Raw genomic sequence first — 6,135 nt, 5'->3', positions numbered from 1 at the left:
AAAAAATGTTTAAAATATGTTTTTCCGTTAATTAGCTATCGACCCCATACGAACGACAACTCTCAGAAGTTGAAAAACTTGTGCGAGCTAAAGATTAAGGAGGTGTTACCTTTTAACGTGTGATTCCTGCCCCTAGAAACAACCGTCTACTTTACTCATTTTATTTATCACCTGTAGGTAGGCGAAAAAGAGCTTGTAAACTTCATATAAACTAAAAAATATATAAGAAAGCACCTGGGCACCAGATGAAATGAAGGCCTTATCAGATATTTCTCCATTGCCGCTCCATTTGATTACCAATTATTTTCAACAAGGTGTATTTCAAAAAAAAAATAAGCAAAATGTAATCACCTATTTACTAAAAAGGGTATAAGAAAAAAGTCAGTAACTACCGGCCAATTTCTTTGATATCCACATTCTCAAAAATATTAGAAAAGGCCATTAAAGCTAGGTTATTGAATTTCATCAACAGGAAGATCAAACAGTTGGATCTTCCTCTTGAAGATAAAGGTGATCGAAACAGTGTCGAGGTGTTAAAATAACGGTTTGGTGTTGGGAAAAAACTCCAGTAATATTCATTACTACACCAAAGGTTCCAAATAGTGCATCACAAGTATATAATAAATATTATGGAATCGCGAATTCTCATTCTGAGGTTTGTCTAGGTTAATAAAAGCTATATACAAGTATTTGAACGATTCGAAGCCGCCTCTCTGTGTATTCCTGGATCACGCTAAGACATTCGACACAGTGAGTCATTTGTAGCTGTTGAACATCTTGAAGGATATCGGTGTGAGGGGGATTGCTTTAAATATCTTCTAAAATTATTTGTAAGCAGAGTTCTAATGATGAAAATACACGATACGTAGATATAGCTCTAGTGAACAAATCACTTATGGAGTGCCCCAAGGTACAGTTTCGGGACCTGTACTCTTTTTACTTTACATACATGACTTTTTATATCTAAATAACAAAGGTGAGGTTATAAGTTTCGCTGACGACATAGCTTTCTTATATACTGATGACAGCTAGTCAAATCTCAAAGTCTCGGTACAAAGTAATCTTAGAAAAGTATTCAACTGGTTTAGACCTAAACAGTTAACTATGGGAAAACATTTTTCGTTCCTTTCACCAGTAATAAAAATAAGTTACGAACTTTTAATACTCCGGAGATAGCTAGTTGAAGACTACAAAGATGATGCTGGTAATATCAGAAAAAATATATACGAATACAATCTAAAAATAACATCAAATTTCTTGATAGATTGAAAATTTAGTACTGAGTACATCATTTCTTCATTAACATTTTTCACCAGGTCATATTTGGGGACGAGTGAAAGTTTAAGAAGGAAAAATTATGTGGAAGAGGTGTTTTTTTTTCTATGGCCGCACTATTTTGGAGGATTGAAAATTCAGTATTTAGTACATCATTTTCCCATCAAACCTGAAACAAGTGAAAAATATTGATGTGTGTGTTGATTGATGTGTAAATTCGTTTAAGAAGGAAACAATTATTCATCTGGTGTAGAGGGGGTATTTTATTATGATCTCACTATTTTGAAGGAGTGAAAATTTAGTATTGAGTATATCACTTCTTCGTTAATATTTTTCACTAGGTCATATTTGAGACCAAATGACAGTTTGAGAAAGAAGTTGATAGTGGAAGTTAATAAGGCCATTTTCCTACTCTAGAATTACCTTACGAGAACCTCAAATGAACTACATCAACTCACTCCTTCCAAATTTTTTTCTGTTTTAGTGTTTTAGGTGGAAGTTATGGTAAGATATTATTTCTGTAAAAATCTGTTTTTCCGTTAAGCAGCTGTCGCTTCACCTTCCCCCCCACGAACCATGATCCTCAATAGTCGGAACTTGAGGGTTAACGGGATCTTACCTTTTAACTTGTGATTCCCAGCATAGGCAGATATTAATTTTACCTTTTACTTCATATTCACTTCGAAATTTTTGTGCATATTTTTATTTTCCTGTATTATATGCCTCTCCCGTGGTTGTTTTTTCATCACAGGTAGAACAGGTTTCACTGAATAAATTCATGAACCAAGTAGGAGGGACTTTTAATTATGTTACAGACAAATGAATATTTTCCCTGAATAGCAATTCTTTAGATTTTTAATATCTTGAATTGAATTTTCTCAAAAATCTCTGATTGTTTGAAAGTAAAATATACACTGATAATGTGGCTTTATGTAGATGAAAGAATTTCAAAAATCGAATGAATAGTTTTTCGAAAAATATAGATTCCTATATACCTACGTATAATTTCTCGGTAAATATTCATTCATTCAAACACTTGAAATGGACTTTATAGCTTAATTACCTACGTAACGTAACGTTTATTTTTAACAATTCGTTAAACTAATACATAGAAGAATGCAATTCCTATAGATATTTTTGTTTGTAAATTTTATCGGAGAGCCATTAAGTTTCATATTTGATGAATTAGTAAAATTAATAACCAATTCGTGGTTGTAAAATACATTCTCCACGTTTTCGATAAATTCACCAATATATTTATTGTGCAATAAATTGATAAGTATGATAGTGCCAATAAACGGGTTTTGAAGTACCCACGCATGAAATGTATGAAGTAGAAGTCATTTAATCACAGTAAGTAAAACATTTACGTTGTAGAATAAATATGACAAATTTAGGGCAGGAAATTGAAACTACCCTCATTTTTACCTATTTCTACAAATGTATTTCATACGTTTTCAATTTCACTTTGCAGGTGTCTCTTGAATAAGTTCTGGGAAACCTCTTTGTGATTTTTGACATAATTCTGGTATGGAAACCGTTTTCTTTTGCTATACATTGGGGTCATTTTTGATTCCTTTGCCTCATTTTAAACTCCTTCTCAAAAAAATCTTCAATCACCGAGTCTCACATAAATAAAACTAATTTTTTGAATAACGTTCCTTCACAAAAACATATCTTGGAGGAAAAAGTTACAAAAAACAACACCGTCATCATATCTCAGCCGCTGTATTCACCAGATTTGGCCCCAAGTTTGAAGTCACTCATGAAAAGACGGCGTTTTGCGACGATTGAAAGAGCTCAAGGACATACCAAAAATTGCATATCAGAACTACTTCGAAGATTGGAAAAAACGTTGGCACAAGTGTATTATACTTTTAAGGGGACAAAATAGAAGTTGATGAATATTTAAAACTGATTATCCACTATCAAATAACAATAACAATATAGGCATAACAGCTTATTATAGGCCTCTCGAAACTAATCCTCAAAGCTTTATAAATAACCTACAAGAATATTTGGAAAGGCTAACCAAACAAAGTGTCGAGGTGTTCTTAGGTGATATAAATATCAATATCATGAATAACAAAACACAAATCACAGAATCAATAATTGACCATATTTTTAGAAGAAAAGAAAAATGTTTGGATAAATCAATCAAAACTGGCCCAATTTTATTTCATACTGATATGACAGATCATTTCACCCCTTATACTTCTGTAGAGTACCTTGGAACGACAAGAAACAACACTGAAATATTTGATTATAAAAAAATATATAAAACAGATTTAGTCGAATTAAACTCACTTTTAAATGTAGAAACCTGGGAGGATATTATCACTCTTACAGATCCACAGATCTTTTGAAAAAAAAAAACTTACAAAAAAGCACACAACCGAACGTGGAAGAGAATATAAAGAATTCAGAAATAAAGTGAACTCTCTAATAAAGAAAACAAAAAATGACTTTTATCGAAACGAAATAAAGCAATCGGGTGGAAATTTAAAGAAAATATGGGATACATGCAATAACATATCAGGAACAAAAAGTAAAAATACGGTCAAAAGCATTCAAATTACAGATTCAAATGGTCAAACTATTAAGGATAATCAAGAAAAAGCTAACTCTTTCGATACATTTTTTATTGAACTGGGCAAAAAAATGGCGAACGATGTAGAAAAAGTTACTCTACCCAATAAATTCCTAGAAGACACATAAATTGATTCTTCTATTTTTCTACAACCCGTAACAGAAAACGAAATTATAACTCTGATTTTGGAACTCAAAAATAATTGCTCTTCTGGACCTGACAGTATCCATACAAAATCGATAAAAATATTCACATTCACATTATAAAACCTCTCTGTCACATCATAAATGTGTCCTTTCTGAGTGGTGAAGTTCCAAAACAATGGAAAGAATCAACGGCCACCCCTATTTATAAAACAGGAAACCATGATGCTCTAAACAATTACAGACTGATCTCAGTTATTAATAACTTTCGAAATGGCACTAAAGTATAGATTTCTAGCGTTTTTTGACAAACACAATGTAATAACAGAAAAGCAATTTCGGTTTATCAAAAATTCCAGCACTGAGGAGGCCATCAACAATCTTCTAGAACAAACAGTCAGGGCATTGGACAGATCATCAAAATGTTTGGCAATTTTTCTTGACCTGGCCAAGGCCTTCGATACTGTTTCACATCACAAGTTAGTCGTTAAATTAGATATGTATCGAATACGAGGAGTAGCTTTAGACCTTGTTAAAAACTATCTCACAAATAGAACTCAAAAAGTTAAACTAGGTCAAGTTTTAAGCAATGAATTTATTGTAGAAACTGGAGTACCACAAGGGACAGTATTGGGCCCAATACTGTTCCTTATTTATATAAATAGTTTGTCAAAAATCAGATACTTCAAGGGACACCTTATTTGCTATGCCGACGATACCGCTTTTTTCTTCACCGGTAAAAATTGGAATGGAGTTGCAAGTTTTGCAGAAAGTGATTTGGAGAAGGTGCGACTGTGGTTGAATGATAATTTACTGAGCCTGAACCTACCTAAAACAAGATGCATAACATTCTCTCCAACTATTGTTGAGAGAAAATATTTAGGTGTTATTATAGATAAACATTCAAGATGGAATGATCATGTTACATATATTACAGAAAAAAATTCGAATATTATTTCATAAATTCTATTCCTTGAATTCTATTCTATTCCTTGAGGGATATTCTAAGGAATAAAACGCTTATGATGTTATATAATGCACTAGCCGAATCAATTATAACATATTGCATAACAGCTTGGGGTGGAACATTTGAAACTACACTTAAAATATTCAAATTGCTCAAAATATGTTATAGGAATTGATCCTCAGAAAAAATGGACTTATTCCACTGTTTCATTATACAAAGAGGTGAATGTCGTGAGCTCTACGAATATCATGGCCTTAAAAAGATGTTTTTTCGAAATAAAACTTTTGAAAATCATAACAGTAGAATAAGCAGATCAAAATCTATCCAAAATATCTATTCACAACTTTTCAAAAAAACAATTACTCAAAGGTCGTTCTTTTATTTCGCACCTAAATTATACAATGCCTTCCACTTGAACTGAAATCTATAAAAAAAATTTATAAATACAAGCAATACATAAAACAATTTATAATGAGTCATCCTGAAAAAAAAACGATGTTCTGTTTCAATAAAATGTCTTTCCCCTCCTCTCGTCGTCATACTCGCCTTCTTTTTGTTTGCTTACTCTGAAACACTCGTTGATTAAACATTTATTGTACAATTATATGAAGAAAGAAGTTGAGATTGGGTCCTAGCACAGGCATTTCATGCCTAGATGCCCTTGTCTCTTACTGGTATTCTTCGCTATTAATAATTTATAATAGTTGATAAATGTACACTACACTTATTGGAATAAACTTCAAATATTTTTTTGGGAGAAATGAAAATTCAACCTTATTTTCTGTACAGACAGCGAATAAACTACAAATGGCATTCATAAAGTCAGAGAGAGATGAAATTCGTTGCATATTGGTTTCAAAATACAGAAGACTCAAATTAGAATTCAATCAAATTCTAGTTTTACCCTGAGAGTTACTTACTCTCTTTATAAGTCATAGGTTTATTTTCTTTATCCTTCTACTGCTTCGCTCTGAGAAAATACGAACAGAGAAAAGAAGCAAATCAGAGAGTTCTTTCAAGATACCATTAACGAAAATTACAGGAATAGAAGGGTTATCCCCAATTCATAAAGCTGAAATATGCTGGAAATATCTGAAATCTTCTCCTTCATTTAATTATTCGAATTTACTTGTTTCATTATGAAAATAGAAAAAGTGAAA

The sequence above is a fragment of the Leptinotarsa decemlineata genome, unplaced genomic scaffold (genome assembly GCF_025532065.1).
Source record: "Leptinotarsa decemlineata unplaced genomic scaffold, Ldec_3_MD MMD2_tig00001064_RagTag_RagTag, whole genome shotgun sequence".
Classification (NCBI taxonomy): Eukaryota; Metazoa; Arthropoda; class Insecta; order Coleoptera; family Chrysomelidae; genus Leptinotarsa; species Leptinotarsa decemlineata.
The sequence above is the reverse complement of the archived record's forward strand: the minus strand, read 5'-3'. Positions refer to the sequence as shown.